Genomic DNA, 26,382 nt, shown 5'->3' with positions numbered 1-26,382 from the left:
ATTACAGGGTTACAGAATTACAACGGTTGAGAACCACTGTCCTAAATGGTAAATAAAATAGCTTTCCTAAATAGAATCTCATGAAACCTAAGATTAAAAGCTAGGAATGTTTAGTTTGAATAAATATCTGTGGAAAGGCTTTTTTGAAAACAGAGGGAGTAGGGGGGCAATGGGCTTGTTAAACACGGATCAGTTTCATGTGAGATAAAAGACTTGTTTATAATTAGTTTGATGACGATGAAAAAAGCTTTTAATTAGATTTTTTTTAGCACAAAATGGGGAAGGATAGTTTCAGGGTCTGCAGCCTCGAAGAGTTAAGCCATCTGCTTCCAGCCAGCTATCCCCAACATGTGATTTGCAAGTTAAATGTCGCCAGCTGATGACATATGGCACTTCTTACTTCCTTAAATATCTTACTCAAAATGAGTTTGCTGCTCTGCCACTTGGCGAAATACTAAATGCTCTCAAATGCTGAGCTTGGCTTTCCAGAAGTCATGGCAATCGCTGTCGTTTTCCCTTAGCAAACAAATCTAAGAAAAGGAACCGTGATCTCAGAGTCTGGCTCGTGTGTTAGTATCCTGTGGTGTGACTCTGCCTTAGACACATTTGATCCCTGAGATGTGCACAGAGCGTTTACAATTTAAAATTTCTCTTCATGATTTTAGGGTAATGGGGTGGAGAAGACAAAAAGCCATTTCCCTCAGTTTTGGTTTGTATCTGAGGGAAGAGGGAAATGCTCTAAAAAATGAAGCCGGAATCCTATTTAAATCCATCATGTGTCAAATGCCCTTACACTGCAGCAGTCCTCCAATATTTCAGCCACCAGAACATTGCAGAGTAATGTAGTCTTAATCCCAGTGGCCTACAGCCGCAAAATTGTTTCTCTCAAGGTTTTATTTAGGCTTGCTAACAGCTACACGTTGTGCTTCAGAATTATTGATCCAAACAGGCTTTAGTTGAAACCATACCATTTCTTCAGGCTTTTTAATTACTCAGCTTCCATCAGCTTCCACTAGAATCTCCAAAACAGCTTTAGTAAAACCTAACTCAATTGAACTGTATAAGCAGATCACTGGAAGGATATATACACCTAGCCAGTCATACTACAATTTGTCTACCTATAATCCTCATGCTTAGCTGTAAGAGGAAGATGTGGGGATACTAGATTGGAAAAACATATTCTATTAATCACTGATTTTTTTTTGAAAAGTTGCTTGAACCTCCTATCCACCTACACCTTTTGAACATGGTCATCTGTAGCTTGAGTCACAGTCAAGGACAAATCTCTATCACCACAAATCTCTGTCACCCGCCAGTCCCACAGCTGCTCAGGCCCAACCAAGTAAACACAGAGACTTATATTGTTTACAAACTGTATGGCCATGGCAGGCTTCTTGCTAACTGTTCTTATATCTTAAATTAATCCATTTCTATAAATCTATACTTTGCCACGTGGCTCGTGGCTTACCGGCATCTTCACATGCTGCTTGTCATGGGGGGGGGGGGCTGGCAGTGTCTCCCTCTGCCTTCCTGTTCTCTCAATTCTCCTCTCTGTTAGTCCTGACTATACTTCCTGCCTGGTCACTGGCCAATTAGTGTTTTATTTATTGACCAATCAGAGCAACACATTTGACATACAGACCATCCCACAGCAGTCATCCAATGTTCAACAACCAAGAGCAATTCTCTTTAGATAATACTTTGATCTGCTAGCATATTTATGGTCTTATTACAATAAATATTCAGGATTGCATCACACCAAGATCAAATTTTAAGCCGGTCTTTTTACTATACTCACCCTTTATGAAGCAAAGATCTTATGCACTCCTTAAGCCAGACAACATATTTTAGACATTCCATTACTGTAAGGACTTTTAAAGAGTATGTAATTATCTGATAAATAACAATTAAGGTCAGTTAATGGGCATATGAAAACTGAAATGCTTGTAGAACATGAAATGTAATTAGGATTTTTAGAAAAGCTGAACTTCCTAGCCTTAGCCTATGAAAACTAGCTGATTTAAAAGCACATCTTAGAACTGAGGTCCCTGCCTGTGTTGAAAATTAAGATTTTTAAATCACTGGATTGTGGTGAGATATAGAAATGAAGTGATAAGACCTAAGAAAATGTGAAATTCAGGAAACTTGAGGTACAAAGCTGGTACAAAATCATTAACATTCATTAACATTTGGCATGCTGTGTTGTTTTATAGTAGCTGAATATTAATCTAGGTCCTTAGATTTGCTTGTAACATTCTAAAATTACTAATAATGACTTTTCCTGACTTCTGAGGATTCAAATAATGCAAGTTCCTAGTTCTAAAGAATACTCTAAACCCTAAAATAAAGTCTATCATAGCTCTTCATACCATCAATATCAACAATGACCAGAAAAGTCTGGTTCTGACTCAAAGATATGTGACTATGTACAAGCACACATATGCACATGTATGTGTGTGTGTGCATTCACATGCTCATGTGCATGCTAAAAGACAGCTTAAAATTTTAAGTGCTTGAGTGTATAATCCAAATTATTCCTCAACTTTAGGAGACAGGTTCTAAGTACAGAATTTTTCATGTCCATAGTAGAGAATTATTTCCTGCATGAACGCCTACCTTTACTTGTTCCTTTTCCTCCTCAGCCTTCTACATTTTTTAAGTTCCTGTAATGTGTTGTGTTCTCATGAACATCAGCAGTATGAGTCATGTGACATTCACCATGGCCCATGATCTCAGACTCTTCACCTACTTAGTGACCCTTCCATGTGCCTCAGTGCTGCTGTGGCTGATGCTGTGAGCACAGAATTCTTTATCTTCCTGATTACAGTCAGTGCCCGTCCAGGACTCCAGGTGCTGAATCACCTGCGCTGTAGGAACAGGATTCCAATTATTCACCTGTGTACTATTTTTTATCTACACCATGAAATGTCACTCCTTTTGAACAGCCAAAAGGGAAAGTTACAAAAAAACTCAAAGATATTGCTTTGGCTTTATTGGTGATTCTGGAATCAGTAACATAAAATCCCTTGAAATGGAGTACATGTCCCAATGAGTAGAACAGTATAAAGTCATTCCCTAACCCAAGAAGAACTAAGGAAGTAGAAACAGAGCAGATAAATAAGCTGGTCATGTCAAACTTTCTTGCTTTGTATAAAGCTGGACAAAATGTAACAACTGGCTACTCTCATGGTACTTAGATTAGCATTTTACAAAGTTAAAAGCAGGGGGAAAAAATCTTTCATTGTAATAATGGCTTTAAAAAAATGGCCTATTTGGAAATTTTTGCTGTTATCTCTCTCCTCCTGATTTCCCAGGAGGACAAATGGCAAATTAGTTTGTTTGGTAATCATGTGGCACTTCAGTGTGAGTAGCTCTGTGTGAGTGTGTAACATGATTTCCTGAGAACTAACTCAGAAGTTCAGTCCAAAACAATGACCTCCTCTAATTTTTATTTAACAGCTGTTTCTCACAAAATCAACTTCTGTTTTAATCACTGTTTAGTAACTGTTTCTCTCTAGCATAAGTGGTCCAACAATTGTTCATCCTCTTCCACACTGTGAGCTACTAAACAAAGCCAGTCAGGTTCGTTGTCCTGGGTTCATGATGCTGGTGAAGAAAACGGTCTCTCTGTCACTCTGAGATAATTTCTAAGGACACAAATAAGCTGAAAGTTTCCAGAAGCCATCTTGCTACCACTACCACTAGCCTGTCTGAGGGAAGAACCAAGAAGAAGCATGTTATAATTCTGAGGTTTTGTCTCCAGAAAAATAGTCCCATGTCATTCTGTATATTTGAATACACTCAGATTATCTTAAAACATTCCTTGGCAGCTATTACATCTCAAGTACTCAGTAGTGAGCTGACTATTTTATTGGGTAATTCAATATTGCTGTCTCCACACTTTGTATTTCTTCAACATCATGGTGGGAGAAACAGAAACCAAGTTCTAACTTTTTCTTCCATCTGTTTACATTTTGTTTTTGTTTAAGCTAAAAGAATGGGAACAATATTTAAGTTCTGTCTGTGATCTTTCAGATTAATGATCAGAAGCAAGCCTTTTCCCCATAACCATGGTCAGAAAAGAAACAATTTATTTCCTGTTTTCCCAATTTCTTCTCATAACCTTTCCTGACAAGAATCAAGCTAATCCTGCCTTCCAGCTACATACACACAAACATGCAAATTCACACATCCTTACAGTAAAAAGAGATCCGGGTCAGCGGTGCAGTGGGTTGACAGGAGTCGCCACAAAACTAATCTCTACTATAAACAATAATAAAATGTAAACATCAAAGTAGTCAAAACACATTTTTTCCCCATTAGCTGCTAACAGGACAGTAGGGGAAGGAGCTGAGTCTCATTCTCATTATCCAAGAGAAGGCAAGGCAGCCTAGAGCTTGATGAAAACTTGCCAAGGTGTCAACTGTAAGTGCTATAAGCTGTGGCTGCTCCCTGGCAATTCTAGAAGTTGTGAGTCTAGTGACAGGACTCTGTCCTTCCTCAAAATTACATTTCCTATAAATGGCCTTCAGATCCTTGGATCAGACCCTCCTGCAGTACATAAGACACACAAATCTCCAATGGTCAGAGAAAGGACCATTTAAGTCTTTTGAGTACTCTCAAAGAGACCTATCATCAGTCATCGGTGGTCAATACGGTTAGTTCAGTTTGTTGTGTTCATAGCTAGTTTTTCAGACTTGTTTTCAAACCTTCCCAAAGAGGGTCAGGTTGTCCCAGGGGCAGTACCTCCGGCTGCCAGGAAGCATGGTGCAGCAGAATCAAGTCCTAATGCAGAGGGCTGAATAATGGGTTTTTGCCAAAAGTTCATTTCAGTTTTCACTATCTTGATTTTTCCAGAATGCAGAGCCAAACATAAATTGTATAATTTAATCCACAGGCACCTCTCTGAGGTTGTTATCATTATTCATCTTACAGATTAAAAAAAAATCAAAGCTCTGAGGGCTTAAATGACTTGTCCGGGCCATATACTGAAAAATTAAAAAGCATATTGGAACCCAGATTTCTGATTAAAGATCATGTATTTCCTCACATCACCCAGAACTTTTTTCTCCCTACAGATCTCCCTAATTTTTCATGCATGTTTCTATAAATAGTTTTTTCAGAAGTGCACATGCCTTTAGATGGCAGGATCCATAAGATGTGAATAAGAAGGGGAAGAAAACCCTCACAGAACATCAGAAATGTGTGATTAACAGGCAGCAGGCGTACAAGCTAAAAGTGTGCAACTCACATCCATTGTCATCTCAGCAAATGGCTTGGTCCCAAAGTTGCTGAACGGGGGGAATTTGATTATCTTTCCCTGCCCAGAAGACTGATAAATCGAATGCAAGCCGCTATTGTTCCAGATACAGCCGAATCTTGTGCAGGATTTTAATCAGCAGCAGCATTATGTAACATATGGGAGTGATTTGGCTGAAAGGAGTCTCCAACTGTCACTGGAACATCCACCCAACATGAAAGGAAAATAATAATATGTAATAATGGTGCTTCCTTATCAAGAGAGCAGCTTCCCTCTGAGAAACTCTGTGGTTTACTGTACTACATCCTTACAACATCCTGTTCCTCAGGCAGGAAGCCACTTGACTACAATCTTGGTTGTTTACTGGCTGATTCCAGTAACATTTAATGTCTTCCATCGCTCTTGCTTTATTCCCACTATAAATCCAATTCCCCTCACTTTCCAAGTTCCTCCTCTCTCTTTATTTAATGATTGACTTTTACACCCACCCACCCTCATCCTTCCATTCTCTTTCTCATTATTAATTTTCTTCCTTTTCTTATTTTATAAATGTCTGGAAAATAAATCGAGCCTTATACAGCAATTACATCTATACTTCAATTATTTTGACCTATTCTTTTTCAATGTATATGTTGTTTCATCAATGCACTCTCTTAATCACAAAGTGTGTAGTAAATGACTTCTTGTAGGGACTCAAAGTCACACCTCACATAGTCCTTTCCTTAAGCACAGAAGACAAAGAGCTAATGCAATACAGGAGCAAAGCAGAATCGGAAATGTCTTTTCAAAGTGTACCACTGCATTGATGAATTAGTCAACACCTGTTTTAATCTTGTAAGTGTTTTATGCAGAATGAACAATGAATGAGACATCATTTTCAAATGTCCCAAAACAAAATTAAGAATTATTTATTTAGATTGTTATAAAAAATCATTAGACTAAAAAGATATAAGCAGAAAACTAACAGAAACTATATACTAATTGTGTAATATCTACATATTGGCCACACAAAACATATTTGATAATAATGGTTTCTATTGATATTATAATTAATAAAAATTAATAATTTTTCATGAGTTTTAGACATGAGTATTTTTATCTACATCATTTCCAGCCTTCCTTTCCACATTCCCCCACATCACTACACTTCCCTTGAATTTATGACTTCTTTATTATTGTTACACACATATATATGTTATATATGCATATATATTATATACATATACAAATAAAACCTGCTAATCCCATTTAATATTGTTCACATGTGTACTGTTCAAGAGTGAGAGCTTGGGATTGCGTAACCCACGAAGGGGCTCATCCCTGGGGAAGACTTTTCCCATTTTCTTTTAAGATTTATTTTTAATCATAAAAACAATACTATTTATATTTATGTGAGTATGTCATAGGCATGGGGTGCCCTCAAGGCTAGTGTTGACAGATACTCTGGAGCTAGAGTTACAGACCATTGTGAGATGTCTGATGTGGATGCTGAAAACTGACCTCATGTCCTCTTGGATAACAATGCACACTCTCAACCACTGAGCCACCCCTCTGGCCCTTGATTCTCCCACTCTTGTAGGCTATCGGCTAACTGTCTCAGCTAATATTCTCCAAATTCTTTCACTATTCATAAAGTAGAGTTTTCTTTCTTATGCATGAATCCCACTACATCAGTAGATTAGAGGGACAGGAAGGTCCTGTATTATGAAGCTAAACAAGGGCACTACTGTTAAGACTTTATTGGTTTTTCCATCTTCAGCCACTCTGATCATTTGTAGCCAGCACGTAGAAGAAGAGAGAAGGAATTATTCTTCTCCTCTTTGTAATCACAGCACCTAGATATCACAGACACTAAGTAAGTATTGCATATAGAATGCATAAACAATTAAGGAGACAGTATTTTCACATGTTACTTGTGGTTCATATGGGAAGTCGGGATCCAGGCACAAAGATTAGCATGCCATCTCTGTCCACATTCCACTTGCTGAAACTGTCTTTGATTTTATACTGGCTGAAGGGTTTGTTTGTTTGCTTGTTTGTTTTTCTCAAGATGAAATAGGCACTGTCAGTTTTTTAAACAAAGAAATGGCTGAGATGAGAGTGAGGAATTCAGTCAGCCATGCTAAACAGAAGAATGAGAGTTAGAACCCAGAGACACAGAAACCTAACAAAGCATTATAGTAACATGGACAGAATAATAAGGCCCTGACCAAGTTAATAGGGAAACAAGTGAGATGACGCCATAACAGGTACTAACTGATTTGCTGAATGAACAGAAAAACACCAAGTCAGATTGCTGAGTTTTGTTTATTTTATACACATTCACATATAAGTAAGTATATATTTAAATATGGGTGGTCATTTAGTTAACGGATGCACGTTTTGTTGGCTGGTTAGCTTTTTCCCTAATGGATTACGGCAACAAAGATTTAGCTGTGAAGAAAAAGTACAGAGCGTCATGTCTGTGGGAAGTCAGGGAAAACTCAAGAAGAATCAAGGAAAACAAACACAGGGAATGTTTTGGGATTCTGTGCTCCCCCCTCCCACCCCCCCAAACCCCCACACTAAGGGGTTTGAAATCCACCTGTGACAACAAAATAAGTATCAAAAGAGGAAAAACTGCATTCTAAAATATTCTCCCTCATTTGTTTTGTTGCTATTCACCACAACTGTCGAATATTGAAATGCAAATAAAATCCGTGAACAAATAATTTCATCTTGGCTGCAGCAACTGGATTATGTAGGGTGTGTATTGGGGGAGTCTCTAGAGATCTTACTTTGAATGTGTAGGGGGTAAAAGTACAGCTGGTAACCAGTTAATCGGATAACAGAAATTAGCTCTTTTCACATTTCAGCCTGTATTACAGCAGCAAATCAGTGCTCAGAAGGTCTAAGATACACAATGGGAAGTCCACAACGGGGACAAAGGTGTCATTAATCCTTGGAAAAACAATTATCTATATTTTTAAAGCCTTTGCATCCTTCTAGAGTTATGAACAACAGAGACAGAGAAGCAGCTGAGAACATGAAGCCCCCCTTCCTTGTGGTGAAAGCCTCCATAAGACACTACATATTGATTGGCATTTCAGCCTCTCACACAGGCCGGTCCTTCCATGCTCCACTAGGAATAATCACCAGAGAATTCCAGAGGATGTCTGGTGTCTTGGTGACATTCTACATCCTGCTCCTTTGAGGCAGGGTCTCGCACTTAATCCTGAAGCTGGGTTGGTAGCCAACAAGCCCAGTGACACTTCTGCTCAACTTTTCACAGAGATGAACTTACAGGTGTACACACTATCACACCTGACACTACATTGGTGGTAGGAACTGAACTCAGGTCCTCATTGCACAGCAACTGACCTTACTTTACTATGCTCCAGCCACATTTAGGGTTTTATTTTTCTCAAAGAAACCAGTTCCCATGTGCTGGTGTTTGATAATTGGTAGACATCCATGCTGTCTCTAGGAAACAGAAACATTTTGTATAAATGTTTTATTAATTATTTCAGAAGTTATAGAATAATCTGCACGTTCAAGTACTATATCAAATGACTATCTTTTATCATACATATGCATAAGGTAGAAGCTGTTTAAATGTGTGTTTAATATGCTTATTAATATAGCAATGAATTCAAAATGCAAAATGGATCAAAAGAGCCTTAAATGTATATTACAACTCCAGAGAATATTTCAAAGCTACGATTCACTTTAAATTAAATATCCCTTGTCAGAAGAATATTAAATACTTACAATGATCTCAATTTACTGATCAGGAAACTGGGGCACAAAGAAATAAAGTACTCACTACTGGCCACACAGTTTGGGAGCAGCCTCATAAGCGGGGGAGTGGACTGCTGCACTCTATTCAATTAACCATTTGATGTCTCTTGGACACACAGTCCTGCCTTAGGATCTGCATACATAGTTCGTGGGCTGAGTGACAAGGTATGACAGAAAGAGGCCAAGGAGGCAAGAGCAATACGCAGAAGCCAAGACATAAAGAAATGGATTTTCAGAGTATATGAAATGATTGCTAATGAGCCAAGTCCATAAGGGAGTATGTATAAGATGCTGGGTTCCTATGAAGCTTGCAAAGGTACTAGATGAATAACAGACAGAGCCAAAGCCAGGGCCATTTCTTTATTATCTTTTGAAATAAGAATGATTTACTTACTAGTCATTAATGGGAATCACTCTTTCTGAATTGTTACTAAACTATCAAAATTTCTACCTTCACCCTGTTTTCAGTAGTTGCTACCAAGGATCTCCCTCACATTAATGATCAGTTTCTTCAGTGGAATTCTTCCTGATGCTGTCAAGACCGGTCTCAAACTAGCCTCCATTAGTGCATATTTCTATGAAATCAATTAGCCCAGCTCATATCTGGCATAATTGGTCAAATCCCACTATCAGTATTAATCCCTATAAATATACAATAATGTACATTTTCACTTTTAGTAAGGACACTAATCTTGCACAGAACTGGAGAGAGTGAAATTGAGAACTCACTATCACACACACGTGCATACATATATAAACATATGAATTTCACATATGTTTGTGAGTGATTTGTCTTCTTAATAAGCTAACGACTTTCTTCTAGTGGCATACTCAACTCTCTGATTAAATAATTTGTGGCTAAAAGAGGATCTGGGTGACACATCACAGAATTTACTACATAGAGGCAGGGTAACCATGAAATAAAGATAAATAACACAATAGAGCATATATATATATAACACTTACATATGTGTACATCTATAGAACATCTATATTAATATGTATATATAAATTAAAAGATAAAGCATTTAGAGTGTTAGTGTTTTATCCTATCCATGTATTATTTATACAAGCATTGAAAACGATCTTTTGTATGTGTGTGTATACATGCATGTATATATGGGTGCATGTATAAGCTGGTGCATATGCACCTATGTGATATGCATATGTAGCCCACAGCACAACCATGAGTGTCCTTGTTCAAACACCATCCACAAAAACTTATGTTTTTAAGACACAGTCTCTCAAGGGCCTGGGACTTGTCAAGGAGGTCAGGCTGACCCACCACATAGTCCCTGATCTTTCTGTTTTGGTCTTACTGGTGCTGGAATTGAAAGCATGTAGCACCAGGACTACGGTTATTGGTTTTGTTGTTGTTGTTGTTTTAAATATGGGTTCTGGTGAAAAAACTCAGATTCTCACAAGGCACAAACTTACAGACCAAGCTCTTTCCCCAACTCCAAAATATTATCTTTTTAAAGAAAGCAGAGATTATTTATTTTTATATTTAAATTGATTTTAAAAAACTAAAAATTGTATGTATTAGGAAATACCATCTAAGGATCAATACATTTGTACATACATAATGTTTAAATAAAGGTAAATACATTCATCTTGTCAAATGTTTATCAGTTTTCTGTGATAAAAATTTCCAAAATCTTTTTTCTCTAGCTTCTCCAATTTTCTTTCCAATTCAACTTTTATCGTCTATTTTTGCAAAAAGAGAAGTATCTATGAACTTACGTAAACTTACAAAATTGGCCACATTGACAATGAACTTCAACTAAAATTTTCCACGTATAAATTGTTCCAAAAGACTGTCCATTAGAAAGAAATTAGGTAATGACCTAGACAGTGCTAGAGTGTATTGGGTGTTAAAAATCTCACAAATCATTCCAGTATGTTATCATACTTTAGTCCTGTGTGTGCAGAATAATTTTTATTCTCTATTGATTTTATTCTTTGCCAATTTCATATATGAATATAATGCATTCTGGTTACCCTCTCCTGCTCACATTTTCTTAGCTCCCTCTCATCACTGATATCAACCACCCTGCTCTCTCACTGCTACTAGTCCCTTTCTCAGTTTCATGACTTTAGGGTTTGTTTTGTGACCCACTAAGTACAACCAGGGCCACCTGTGTGACTACTAGATTGTAGTTATCCAGTGAAACTAGTGGGGTCTGAATCTATCAGTAGCAAGTAGTCCAGTATTGAGGGGTGGGATTCCCTGAGCCTTTCATCGATCAATGCCTGGGTGCTGATAAGCCCATTCTTGTGCAGACCCAGTGCGTTCATTAGTTGTTGAGAGCCTATGGCTGCAATCGCTGTGTATTGGCCAAATGATAGAATTTCACATCTCTTCTCCCTATCTTCTGTCTCTATCATTTTTTCCAACTTCTTTTCTACCTGTGAAACTGAATTTCTACACTCATCACTACTCATGAGAAAGAGAGGCTTCTCTTATTAAAGCTGTGAATATCATTTGTTTATGCATATAACCATAAGTATCTAAAAGAAAGCTTGATGCTATGTCAACTTAGCAAAACAACAATATTCAGTTCACCCTAGGAATTACAACTCACCCACCCCGACCATAGACTTTTGACCAGAATTACAGACTATGATTCCCTCCTGTGGAATGGGTCTCAAAATCGAATCAAAGCAGTGGGTTACTCACCAATAACAATACTGTTGCTATTGAACAAATAGGTACACACCTTGCTGGCAGGTTGGTCTCATAGTGCATAGGATTTACAGCTAGGTAATATCAAAGGTGCCCTGCATAGCACCTGCTGAGGTTATGAAAGTCAGCCTGCTAGAAGAAAACGTAGAAAGATTTTTTTTTTTTTTTTGGTTTTTCAAGACAGGGTTTCTCTGTGTAGCTTTGAGCCTTTCCTGGTACTCGCTTTGGAGACCAGGCTGGCCTCGAAGTCACAGAGACCCGCCTGCCTCTGCCTCCCGAGTGCTAGGATTAAAGGCGTGCACCACCAACGCCCGGCTGAAAGATTATTTTTTAATAACATGATTCAATATAAGTTTGAGACTCTTAGTTTTCCCAAAGATCCTGAAAATTATAATTCACTTATCACACCTAGAAGATAATCCCTGTTTATATGAAATTGTTAAGAGTGTTTCTTAATTTAGTTAAACACATCTTATTATTTTAATTCTTTAAAAATTGTTAGAATAATGTTACTTATCTGAAGAGCATATTAGTATAAGAAGTTTTAATAAAACTCACAAATATAAGATTCAGAAGAAAACCTTACAGGTGTTTTAATATAAAGGTGTCAATTCAGCCAGAATTGTCAAGGATGCACCTTAATTGTAGAAACTGTGGTGTGTGTGTGTTTGCATATGTAGGCATGTACATGTGCACATGAGTGCAAATTCCTTTAAAGAGATATTATGTTCCTTTTTTACTAGTATTTTATATGAGTTTCATGTCCAATCAAATGACATTCCTTCTTTTAAAAGATTTTTATAATCATACTTACTCCCCAGAGACAGAATTATATCTCAAGTTCACAATAACAGGTAGAGTCTTTTACAGTTGAAAACATAAGAAATCTAGCTTATTTGCAGTATTATTACTTTTGGTTATGGATTCAAATAAACATAGACTAACAAATCGAAATTTCAAACACCAAGTCTCCTTTGTCAGTCTATTATTAGGGGAAATAATCTGTCATCTGTCACCAAACAGAATAGGTCTCTACCTAGAAAAGATAATGAGACAGTCAGAGCCAAAAACAAAATTCACAAACATTGCCATGTAAGAGTCAGAGGAGATGGAGGACACCAAGGAAACAAGGCCCTATAAATCAATATAATCAATGCTCATATGAAGTCACAGAGACTGAAGCAGCCTGCAAAAGTCCGGCATGGGTCTGCAAAAGGCTGTCTACATATATATTATGGCTTCCAGGTTAGTGTTTTTATGGCATGCCTGAGTGTGGGAACAAGTGGGTCTCTGATTCTTGAGGCTTTATTTTGTAATGAAAGACGCAGAGAGAGTGGATACAGACTGGAGGGAAGTTGGAAAACTTGGAGGAGTAGAGGGAAAGGAAACTGTAATCAGGATATATTATGTGAAAAAAATGTATTTTCAATAAAAGAAAAAATAAAGATTTGTAGTCAAGTACAGTGATGCATGCCTGTTTTCTCAGCACCTGGGAAGCTAAAGCAGAAAAATTGAGAGTTCTAATCCAGTTTGAGCTAATACTGTGTTTGAGGCCAGCAAGACCTTGACTTCCAAGAAAAAGAAGAGGAGAGAGACAGAGACAGAGACAGGAAGACAGAGATACAGAGAGAGACAGAGGGGGGAAGGAAGGAGAGAGGAAGGAAGAGGGGGAAAGAGGGAGGGAGGGGAGGAGGGAGGGAGGGAGGGAGGGAGGGAGGGAGGGAGGGAGGGAGGGAGGGAGGGAGGGAGGAAGGAAGGAAGGAGAGGATGGAGGGAGACGGGAAGAATAAATAAAGAAACTTATAAGTGATATGAAAAAAATAGAAATGAACAAAAGTACAAAGTCAGAAAACTTGGGAAACAATGGAAAGAGTCAGCAGGCTAGACATGGTGACTTTTTCCTGTAATCCCAGCACTTGGAAGGCTGAGGTGTGCTTTGACTGCTGTGAAATGAAGAGAGCCTGGGCTACACACTGAATTTGAAGCCAGCCTGAGCTAACAAGTGAGATCCTCTTTCAAAAATTAGAAAAACATTTAAAAGTTTAGCAAAGATAAAGTTCCATTCCCATCTAGAATTTGCTGCTAGCACCAAGAGGACATTTTGGCTTCTCAGACCATAGGTACTGTCCAGGGTTGATAAAACTGTGTAGCTAGGGTATCATGGATATTTAGATATATGCCAGAGTATCAAAAATGCAATTTAAATAGTAAAAATCTGAATTAGAATTGACTTATGAAAATTTTTATTTATTTATATCATTGATTAAGGAACCAGGAAGGCAGAAAGGCTGATTTGCATTATATTTGTAAATTAAAAGCAAATGGCTTAGCCCAGAAGTCTCTTCCCTAGAGGAAGCTTTCTTCCTTGCTTTGTTCAGCATCAGAGCCAATTGTGCATCCTCTGTCCCCGTCTTAAGGAACGTGTTGGCACAGAGACCCACTGTGCCCATGCTTCAACCACCCTGCTCATCTTCTGAACTCACTGAACTCAGCCTTGCTGGGCTGCCTTCCTGGCTTCTTGGACTTACTTCCTGAAACACGTGTCCTTGTTTTTGTTAGTGCTTTGGTTCCTTCTTAACTTCTATGCAGCTCTGATTTTCTCAGGATGTGCAGTCGTCTGTTTGGCAGGTTACATAAATTTCAGAGAATGCATATGCCATGATATAGTAGGACACTTCGCTTCTCTTCTGTTATTCTTACATATGAAAGTCAGAAATAAAATGTCCAAACCCATTATTTGATGGACCAAGAAAAAGGATGTACTCAAAGTTTGTTCACAGAAGAACCAATAACCCATGTGCACCTTTCCCCTGGTGTCTACACTGATGGAAGATCACCCACACATATTGACTTGTTTCCCTCCTCCTGTCTTACAAATCAGAGCAGAACTTAACAACTACAAAGAGAAAATACTGAAGCAAGGGGAGCTTATTTCTGGAGCTTCCCTCGTCTGGATGCTTTGAGAATTATACTCTCCTAAATAAAAAAGCATCCCACAACTTATTTTGAAATTATTTTCCAATGTATAGTTTCTGACACAGCATGCTATGGTTGATTGTGCCAATGGATTTCCCCCCTTTAGGAAAAAAACTGCATAGCAATAATTACCTAATTAAGATTTGCATAATTATGATTACTAAATTCCAAGAGAACTGTTGTAGTAACAGTATAACAACCTATCTAAGGCCAATTAGCTTGTATTTCCTTTCTGATTTAATTTATTTTAATTCAAAGGAGCTATAAACAGGATATGTCTAGTTGGTGATTTAATTAGGTGCAATATATTAAGGGATTACAAATTGTTATGATGCTGACAACCTCAACGTCCTTCAAAGTGGTATCTTTACTCCTTATTTCCAAAAAGGCTAGAACTGGTGCTATTTCATAACTAAGGCCATATCCTAAATTAAGATCAATATTCCACAGAACTATAGTTCAAGGGTATTATTTCAATGATGGAGAAGAAACAGGGTAAATTCATTTTTACTAAAATGGAAACTTAGCTTAATGCCTTTGATGGTTATACTGAAGACAAAGAAATACTAAATTGAAACTCCATTTACTTTCTGAAATGAGCAGGTGTATTCAAAGATGTAGAAATACGACCAAAAAAAGAAGTTTGAGATGGATTTTGTTCAAGGTCTTTGATTTATGTGGTTCAAAATCATCTCAAGACTGAAACTGACAATAAGAAAGTGATGTTAAATCATGCAGTGTGTTTCACAAGCCAAACAAAAGACACTGAGATAATTCAGAGAGGATAAAATCATTACACCAAGACCAATCATAATGATAAGAATCCAAAAGTTTTGTCTCCGTCTATTCTTTTATATCTGAATTTAAATGTGGGCTGGTATATAAGGTTTAATATAGTGAAAAGGCCCACCTTAACCAAAGCGATCTACAAATTCAATGCAATGCCCATCAAAATACTAACACAATTCTTTACAAAAACTGAAAAGACTTTTCATCTTTATGGGGAAACATAAATAAAAACCAGGATAGCTAAATCCTAAATAATAAAAGAACTGCTGGAGGTATCGCAATCCCCAATCTCAAGTGGTACTACAGAGCAATAGTAATAAAAATAGTATGGTATTATTGCATAAAAACCGACAGACTGTTTAGTGGAATTGAACTGAAGACCCAGACATATGTCCACACACCTTTGGACAAGTTATTTTTGACAAAGAAGCTAGAAATGCATACTGGGGGAAAGACACAATGTTCAACAAATGGTGCTGGTCATACTGGATGGTTGCATGTAGAAGAATCCAAATAGATCCATAGTTATCACCTTGCACAAAACTCATCTCTGGACGGATCAAGGACTTCAACTTAAAAACAGATACACTAAATCTGACTGAAGAGAAAGTGGGAAATAGTCTGGATGGAACTCATTGCCACAGAAAGAGACTTTCTGAACAGAACACTGACAGTAAACACACAAAGATCAACAGTTAATAAATGGGACCCCTTAAACTGAAAGCTTCTGCATGGAAAAGTACACACATCATCATTCATAAAAAGAGGCAGCATACAGAAAGGGAAAATATCTTTACCAAGATCTTATACATCTGATAGATAATTGGTATCTAAAAATTAGAGAGTACTAAAAAGAAAACTAGATACCAAGAAAACAAATAACAAAATTAAAAAGTGGGATACAAAACAAAAAAAGAGTTCACAAAAGATGAAAGACAAATGGCTAAGAACCACTTAAAGAAATATTCAACATCCTTACTCATTAGGGAAATGAAAATTAAAACTACTCAAGATTACATTTTAAACCAGTCAGAGTGGCTAAGATCCATAAAAGAAATGACAGCTCATGTTGCCAAAGGTGTGGAGTCAGGGAAACACTCTTCTATTGCTGGTGAGAGTGTAAACTTGTACAGTCACAATGCAAATCAGTGTATCGGGTCTTTAGGAAGCAGGGAATAGATCTACCTCAAGATCCAGGTCCATCACTCGTGTGCATATTGAAAGAACGCTTCATCCTACCACAGAGATAGTTGACCATCTATGTTCATTGCTGCTCTACTCATAATAGCCAGAAACTGGAAACAACCTATATGTCTACCAAGAGAAGAATGCATAATGAAAATGTGATGCTTTCAGTTTGTTTATATGGTGTATTAAAAGGTGACTCTTGACTACATTCTGCAATACCCATTGATCAATGCATTACTCAGCCATCATCAGAGAAGCTTCCTCTTGCAGTAATGCAACTAATACAGAGATCCACAACAGGACACTGTGCAGAGAGTGAGATACTGTCTAACACTGAGTCCAAAATGGGATGTGTTTATTAACACCCTCTTCTCGGGCTCAGGAAACTATGGAAAAGGGAGCAGATTTTAGGAGCCAGAGGGCATGAATGACACCAAAGAAATCGTGTCTTTCAGACACAACACAATTGACACACATGAAACCTAAAAATTGTGTAAGCATGCACAGGGCCTGCTTTGGTTCAAGCCAGACAGGGTCACAGTGCTAAGAGGGGGAAGTGAACATGAACTCCCAAACCTAACCAAGAAGCTAATTCCAATTGATAACCTCATGCAAAAAAAAAAAATGGTTTCCTCTAATGTAGTCTCATTGGCTATACAAACCATACTTAAGGGCAGGCCCCATGCCCACCAATAAATATATGGCCAACACAAAATGGACTCCATATTATTTTTGTAGACATTTTATCTCATATTGCTTTGTTTAGGCATCTTTTGTCTTACTGGTTTTCCCTTGTATATTATGGCTTCTGACTTTGGGTTTTATAATGTCGTGTGTGTGTGTGTGTGTGTGTGTGTGTATGCTTTCTGGTTTTTTACTTTTAATTTTTCTTTTTATGATTTTATATTATATATTATTTTTTATTATTTTATATTTTGATTTCTTGTGCTTTTGGTTTTTTATTTTTAATGTTTTATTCTGGTTGGTTTGTTTTCATTGTCTCTTTAGCTTTTTTTAATTAAGAATTTTTTTTATTCATTCCACATACCAACCACAGATTTCCCCCTCATCCCTCCTCCCCCCTCCCTCCTCCTCCCAGTGTTCCCCCCTCCGCCAGCACACCCCCAGCCCATCTTCCAAAAAGGTATGGCCTCCCATGGAGAGTCAGCAAAGCCCAGCATATTCAGCTGAGGCAGGTCCTAGCATCTCCCCCAGCATCAAGGCTGTGCAAAGTGTTCTACCATAGGCAATGGGCTCCAAAAAGTCCAATCATGGACCAGCAATAGATCCTATTCCCACTGTCAGGGGCCCCGCAAACAGACCAAGCTATGCCACTATCTCCCCCATGCAGAGGGCCCAGTCCAGTCCCATACAGGCTCCACAGCTGTTGGTCCAAAGTTCATGAGTTCTCATTGGCTTGGTTTGGTTGTGTCTGTAAGTTTCCTCATCATGGTCTTGATGGCCTTTGCTCACAAATTCCCTCTTCCCTGTCTTCGACTGGACTTCTGGAGCTCAGCCTGGTGCTATGGCTCTCTGCATCTGCTTCCATTAGTTATTGGATGAAGCCTCTATGATGAGTTAGGGCATTCTCCAATCTGTTCACTGGGGTAGACCAGCTCAGGCCCTCCCTCCACCACTTATAGTAGTATAAGCTGGGGTCATCACTGTGGATTCCTGGAAACTTCCCTCATACCAGATTTCTCCTATCCCCATGATGTCTCCCTCTATCACAAAGTCTCCCTCTATCACAATATCTCCCTCACCACACCTGTTCCAGCTGACCCTCCCAATCCCCCATGCTCCTATCCCCCATGCCCTACCCTCAATTGTCCTCCCTCACCCCAAGTTTATTCAAGAAGTCTCATCTATTTCCCCTTCCAAGGACAATCCATGTGTCCCTCTTAGATTCTTACTTGTTACAAAGCTTCTCTGGAGCTCTGGGTTGTAGTCTGGTTATCCTTTGTTTTACATCCAGTGTCCACTTATGAGTGAGTGCACACCATGCTTGTCCTTCTGAGTCTGAGTTACCTCACTCAGGATGATATTTTCTAGTTTCTCCATTTGCCTGCAAATTTCATGATATCATTGTTTTTTTTAACCGCTAAGTAATACTCCATTGTGTAAATATATCACATTTTCTTTATCCATTCTTCAGTTAAGGAGCATCTGGGTCATTTCCAGGTTCTGGCTATTATGAATAATGCTGCTATGAACATAGTTGAGCAAGTGTCCTTGTGGTATGATTGAGCATTCCTTGGGTATATGCCCAAGAGTGGTATACCTGGGTTTTGAGGAAGATTGATTCTCTAAACTATCTGTACAAGTTTGCACTCCCACCAGCAGTAGAGGAGTTTTCCCCTTGCTCCACATCCTCCCCAACATAAGCTGTCATCAGTGTTTTTGATCATAGCCATTCTGACAGGTATACATGGTATCTCAGAGTCATGTTGATTTGCATTTCCCTGATGACTAAGGATGTTGAGCAATTCCTTAAAAGTCTTTTGGCCATTTGAGATTCTTCTGTTGAGAATTCTATGTTTAATTCTGTAGCCTATTTTTTTTAATTGGATTGTTCATTATTTTGATGTAGTTTCTTGAGTTTTTATATATTTTGGAGATTAGCCCTCTGTCTGATGTGGGGTTGGGGAAGATCTTTTCCATTCTGTAGGCTGTCATTTTTGTCTTCTTTACCATGTCCTTTGCCTTACAGAAGCTTCTCAGTTTCAGGAGATCCCATTTACTAATTGTTGCTCTCAGTGTCTATACTACTGGTGTTATGTTTAAGAAATGGTCTCCTGTGCCAATGCATCCAAGGCTATTTCCTACTTTTTCTTCCATCGGGTTCAGTGGAACAAGATTTATGTTGAGGTCTTTAATCCACTTGGACTTGAGTTTTGTGCATGGTGATAAATATGGATCTACTTGCATATTCTACATATTGAAATCTGGTTATGCCAGCACCATTTGTGGAAGATGCTTTCTTTTTTCCATTGTACAGTCTTGGCTTCTTTGTCAAAAATCAGGTGTTCATATGTGTGTGGATTAATGTCAGGATCTTTAATTTAATTCCATTGGTCCACATGTTGGTTTTTATGTCAATTACCAAGCTGTTTTTATTACTATAGCTCTATGATAGAGTTTGAGGTCAGGGATGGTGATGCCTCCAGAGATTGTTTTATTATACAGGATTGTTTTGGCTTTCCTGGGTTTTTTTATTGTTGTTGTTTTGTTTTTCCATATGAAATTGAGTATTGTTCTTTTGAGGTCTGCGAATAATTGTGTTGGAATCTTGATGGGGAATGCATTGGATCAGTAGATTACTTTTGGTAAGATTGCCATTTTTATTATGAATCTACATATCCATGAACGTGGGAGATCTTTCCATTTTCTGATATCTTCTTCAGTTTCTTTCTTCAAAGACTTAAAGTTCTTGTCACACAGTTCTTTCACTTGCTTAGTTAGAGTTACCCAAGGTATTTTATATTATTTGTGGCTATTGTAAATGGTGATGTTTCTCTAATTTCTTTCTCATCCCATTTATCATTTGTATATAGGAGGGCTACTGATTTTTTTTTTTTTGAGTTAATCTTGTATCCTGCCACATTACTGAAGGTGTTTATCCGCTGTAGGAGTTCCCTGGTAGAATTTTTGAGGTCACTTATATATACTATCATTTTTGTGTTTGGGGTATCAGGGTAATTGTAGCCTCATAAAACGAGTTTGGCAGTGTTGCTTGTGTTCTGATTGTGTGGAACAGTTTAAAGAGTATTGATATTAGCTTCTTTGAAATTCTGGTTGAATTTTGCACTGAAACGATCTAGTCCTGGGCTTTTTTTTTTTTTTCTTGGTTATGAGACTTTTAATGACTATTTCTATTTCCTTAGGAGTTGTAAGTCTATTTAAATTGTTTGTCTGGTCCTGATTTAATTTTGGTATGTGGCACCTATTCAGAAAATTGTCCATTTCTTTTAGATTTTCCAGTTTTGTAGAGTACAGTTTTTTGAGATATGACCTGATGATTCTCTAGATTTCCTCAATGACTGTTATTATGTCTCCTTTTTCATTTCTGATTTTATTAATTTGGATGTTCTCTCTTTGCGTTTTGGTTAGTTTGAATAAGGGCTTGTCTATCTTGTTGATTTTCTCAAAGAATGAACTCTTTGCTTCATTGATTCTTTTTATTGTTCTCTATGTTTCTATTTTATTGATTTCAGCCCATAATTTGATTATTTCCTGGCGTCTATTCCTCCTGGGTGACTTTGCTTCTTCTTGTTCTAGAACTGTCAGGTGTGCTGTTAAGTCGCATTATGTGGGCATTTAGTGCTATGAATTTCCCTCTTAGCATTGCTTTCATGGTGTCCCCTAAGTTTGGTTATATTGTACATTCATTTTCATTGAATTCTAGGAAGGCTTTCATTTCTGTCTTTATTTCCTCCTTGACTCATTGGTGACTCACTTGAGAATTATTCAGCTTTCATGAGATTATAAGCTTTTGGTAATTGTTGTTGTTGTTCATATCTAACTTTAAGCCCTGGTAGTCTGATAAAATACTGGAGGTTATTCCAATTTTTTTTGAATCTGATGAGATCTGCTTTGTAACCGAATATGTGGTTGGTTTTAGAGAAGATTCCATGGGGTGCTGAGAAGAAGGTATATTCTTTTGTGTTAGGGTGGGATGTTCTGTAGATATCTATTAAGTCCATTTGAGTCATAACATCTGTTAGATCCCTTATTTCTCTATTAAGTTTCTGTCTGGCAGACCTGTCCACTGGTGAGAGTAGGGTATGGAAGTCTCCCACTATTAGTGTGTGGGATTTGATGTATAGTTTAAGCTTTAGTAATATTTCTTTTACATATGTTTGTGTCCTTGAATTTGGGGCAAATGTTCAGAGTTGAGACTTCATTTTGGTGGATTTTTCCTGTGATGAATATGTAATGTCCTTCCCAAAATCTCTTTTGATTGATTTTAGTTTGAAGTCTATTTTGTTAGATATTAGGATAGCTACACCAGCTTGCTTCTTAAGTCCATTTGATTAGAAAGTCTTTTCCCAGCCTTTTAATCTGAGGTAGTGTCTTTCTTTGAAGTTGAGGTATGTTTCTTGTATGCAGCAGAAGGATGGATCCTGTGTTCATACCCATTCTGTTAGCCTGTGTCTTTTTATAGATGAATTGCATCCATTGATATTAAGAGATATTAATGACCAGTGATTGTTAATTCCTGTTATCTTTTGGTGGTAATATGTGTGTGTTTTCCTTCTTTGAGATTTGCTGCTGTGGGGTTATCTATTGCCTTTGTTTTTGTGGTGCAGCTAACTTCCATAGGTTGGAGTTTTCCTTCTAGTGCTTTCTGTAGGGCTGGATTTGTGGATACGTATTGTTTAAATCTGGTTTTGTCTTGGAATGTCTTGGGTATTCCATCTATGGTGGATGCTAGGTATAGTAGTCTGGGCTGGCATCCATGGTCTCTTAGTGTCTGCATTATGTCTGTCCAGGAACTTATGGCTTTCAGAGTCTCCATTGAGAAGTCAGGTGTTATTCTGATGGGTCTGACTTTATAAGTCACTTAGCCTTTTTCCTTTTCTGCACTTAATATTCTTTCTTTATTGTGCATGTTTAGTGTTTTGATTATTTTGTAGCAAGGGGACTTTTTCTAGTCTATTTGGTGTTCTATAATTTTCTTGTATCTTCATACGTATTTCCTTCTTTAATTTGGGAAAGTTTTCTTCTATGATTTTGTTGAATATATTTTCTGTGCCTTTGATTTGGTATTCTTCTTCTTCTATCCCTATTCTTCTTAGGTTTGGCCTTTTCGTGGTTGTAGCCATAAGTTTTCTCAGGTCCTATCCAGCCCCACAGTCCCAAAGCCACTTATAAAATAATCATTCAGAGGCTTGATATTAATTATCAACTATATGGCCTATGGCAGGCCTCTTGCTGGCTAGCTCTTAGAGTTAACTCATAACTATTAATCTATGTATTACCATGTGATCCATGGCTTTACCTACATCCCATTACATGTTGCTCATAGGAAGGCAGTCTGGAGTCTCCCTCACACTGCCTTTCTCTTTCCTGTCTCTCTTCTATGATTTTGTGCCCGCCTCTAAACTGCCTTGCCATAGATCAAAGCAGTTTATTTATTAACCAATGGGAACAACACATATTCACAGCATACAGGACATTCCCCAGCACTTTCCCTTTTCTATCTAATCAAAAAGGAAGGTTTTAGCTTTAATATAGTGAAATAATATACAACAAATAGTTATCAAGCAAGAATTACAGTTACAATATGTAGTCTATTTATATTTGGCAAAATTAAAGAAAATATTTTGTCACCTATCCTATATTTTTGAGTCTAAAGTTTTATATCTAATTTATCTTTTAACATAAGGAATTTTACCAAGGAAAATTATAATTATAACTATCTAGTTTTCAACTCCATCAAAGACCCCAGAAGGATATACTATTACATAAGTAAACAGGAAGAGCATTGTAAGCAACTTCTAAAAATCTAGAATGACAAAACAGCTGGCTGCATGGAGAGTCAACCAAAGTTCCTCTGCAATATTGAGGCATCCATCTTCAGCCTATAGGCCTAGAGTTTCTCAGTCACTTCTCCCTGTTTCCTGCAGAATGTTTGGCAGTCTCCTCTGCAAAGCAGGAACATGAAGGACCATCTCACCTTGTTTTGGCAAAATTTAGTGGTCATTTTTTCATGGGTCCTGCATGCCCAGTCAATACATTTCTTTCAAGCAGTCCAGGCAAGAACAGTTTGATGCCCAAATGAACTAACTTTTGAAAGTGAGTGCATTTATAATCAACCCTCTTTAAATAAAAATAAATATTTATAAACAATATTTTGGAAATTTGGGCATAACTTGTCCTACTCCTTACTGCTGATTGGGGGTGTTGGCAATCTTATGGGGATTCTGAGAAAATTAAGAATTAAAGGTAAACCTTGGCTGTAGTAGTCTGTGAGGATGGATCATCTCAGCCATTTGTTTTGAAGCTGATTTTGGACATTAGATCATCTGGGCCATGGCTGTCATCAGAGGCCTTTCAAGGGGTCTTGTTTGATCAAACAATATTAGCCTGGAAGCAATCCACAGGTTCTCATCTTCTGTGGAAACAAAAGCAGAACTTCTTTTCCAAAGCAATGTATCCTTGGATATAAATTTTAAAGTCAAGGTACCTTTAATATATGTGTGTGTGTGTGTGTGTGTGTGTGTGTGTGTGTGTGTGTGTGTGTGTGTACACATATAATTTAATGTTATTATATGTGTATTATATGTATATATATACATATAATTTAATATTTAATATTTAAGGTTTAACTTAGCAGCCTTTACAAACAAATGTCTTTCTGCAGTTAAAAATCGCAAAGACAAAATAATCAAACTCTGTGTAATTTCCATCTTTCTGTGGCTTATTTTTTATATTACTTTTACTGTCTCTTTAAAGACTTTATTTTTCAAAACTATCGATTTCTTTATACAACTGTCTATCCTCCTTTTCCTCTCTCTTTCAAACCTACATACCTTTTTACACATATTGCAAACCGTTTAGAGGTTTATTCCATCTGAATCTGTCTTTTGTGTATCTATAACCCTTCTCTGATCAGGAGAGATGTTAAATTCTTAAACTGCATGGCGAGGACAAAAAGCAGCAGCCTTGGCTACTGACTCTGCCCCACTTGGTTTTTCAACATGGCACAGGTACTGAATTGCACTTACCGCCTTAATTCTGGGAAACGGTATTAAATAGTATGACTCTACTGTGTTTTTAAGTCTGTGGCTGTGCTCCCAAGCCCAGAGTCATTAACTGAAGGAAGCCTCTTTGTCTCACAGCCTGGCTCATCAGAGACAGTGGGAGTCTGCCATGTTGGCACTGAAGCTTGCCCCAGCCAGTGGATGTGTCTCTGTGCCACAGTCTTGCATGAGACCTGAAGTAGGAAGGTCAATTTTAGAAGCTCAGTTTAAACTCTCTCAGGTTTTACATGGAAATTCTTGCTCCACGTTGGGCAGCCAAATATTGGAATTAAATCGCTAGCAACCCATGAAATCAGCTTAATGATCAAAGGACTTTATTTGGGAGTTAACTCATAACCACAGGAGATTTATCATAGGATCTGGGAAAGCTGAGCTATGTCCCACACTGAGTGGCTTTGTGAAGATCTCAGCATCCAAACCACGAAGTAGCCAAGAAAGAGGGCTTATGTGCATCCCAGTTCTTAAGGGTCTCCATGCAGCCATGTCCCAGGAGCATATACCTCAAGGCTATAGGCAAGTGTAATTGTTACTTGGGGTGGTGCTTCAGGACATGGTTCAAACCACCATCTACTACACCATGGTGTCCCAGATTTCCTGGAAATTTTTTGTTATGACTTTTTTGGCTTTAGTGTTTTCTTTGACTGATGAATCTATTTCCTCTATTGTATCTTCCATGCCAGAGAGTCTCTCTTCCATCTCTTGTATTCTGTTGGTTATGCTTGTGTCTGTAGTTCCTGTTTGTTTACTCAGATTTTCTATTTCCAGCATTCCCTCTGTTTGTGTCTTCGTTTTTTTCTATTTCAATTTCAGGTCTTGAACTGCTTCCTTCACCTGTTTAATTTTTTTTTTCTTGATTTTCTTGGCTCTCTTGAAGGTATTCATCAATTTCTTCCAATTTTTTATTTGTCTTCTCCTCAAGATATTTAAGGGAATTTTTTGTTTTATATTTAAAGACCTCTATCATCTTCATAAAGTTATTTTTAAGGTCACTTTCTTCTGTTTCTTCAACGTTATGAGATTCATGTCTTGCTGTTGTAGAACCACTAAGTTCTGGTGGTGCCATATTGCTCTTTATGTTGTTATATGTATTTTTGCACTGGCAGCTAATTATCTATCCCTCCAATAAGTGCAAGAGGTGTCTGTGTCTGAGGGAGCTGTTTTTGTTTTCGAGAGAGAGAGAAGGAAGGCACAATAATGGGGAGGTGGGGAGGATTTAGGAGGAGTGGTGGGCAGCCCTGATGAGAACATATTGTTTAAAATTTATTTTCAACAAAAAAATAAGTGTATATAAAACCAAGCAAAATAAGTTTATATAATAATATCAAGCAAAAAAAGTGTTGGTTTCATAGCTGTCAAACATGACCATATAATCCCTCATGTTTTCTAAGACAATGACATAGTCAACTTTCATGCCTGTCTGTTCTCGACTTTGTCCTCTAATTGTCTCCTTCCCAGTATTTCTGGTCATCTGGTCACTAGTGTCTGACTGTTTTTGTTGTTTGTGCAGGTATCTTGATTTGCCACTTCTTTCTCTTTTCAGAGTCAATCTGGCATGTTACTCCTACTTGCTTTCATTTGAAAAATGTGTGGCCTCTCTGTGGTGATGCATTTAGGTAAAAGAAAAAAATCAACAAGTTCCTATTAAATTCAAGAGAATTGCATTCACTTTCTTGAGAGCCATCAATGTTTAACATTTCTCAAGGACGATAGGTTCACACCGTTTTACAAGGCTGTCATCAGTGACATTTCAAAGATATTTGTCCTGAGCATTTCAAACTAGGAGAAAACTTTGATATTTAAGCAAAATATCACCAAACAGAGCCTGCTCAATGCACCATTATTAAATCTTTTAACATCTATTACCTTTCTAAGCATTTGTTTTTTGTTTCCCATCTATTTTTGATGCATTCTTAATTATTTTGTAATTCAACATATGT

At 37.7% G+C, this 26,382-nt stretch overlaps 1 long non-coding RNA gene across 1 annotated transcript; it reads right to left on the bottom strand.

The window, feature by feature from the left end:
* Positions 1–7,548: 7,548 nt before the first annotated feature.
* LOC143268007 (uncharacterized) lies at positions 7,549–11,821 on the bottom strand. The gene is made up of 3 exons (XR_013043593.1): positions 11,761–11,821; positions 8,621–8,722; positions 7,549–7,693 (listed from the first exon to the last, which is right to left on the bottom strand). It is a non-coding gene; the product is annotated as an uncharacterized LOC143268007 (long non-coding RNA).
* Between the last annotated feature and the right edge of the window lie 14,561 nt (positions 11,822–26,382).

The sequence above is a fragment of the Peromyscus maniculatus genome, chromosome 12 (assembly GCF_049852395.1).
Source record: "Peromyscus maniculatus bairdii isolate BWxNUB_F1_BW_parent chromosome 12, HU_Pman_BW_mat_3.1, whole genome shotgun sequence".
NCBI classification, from domain to species: domain Eukaryota; kingdom Metazoa; phylum Chordata; class Mammalia; order Rodentia; family Cricetidae; genus Peromyscus; species Peromyscus maniculatus.
This window is presented reverse-complemented; position numbering and strand designations above follow the sequence as displayed.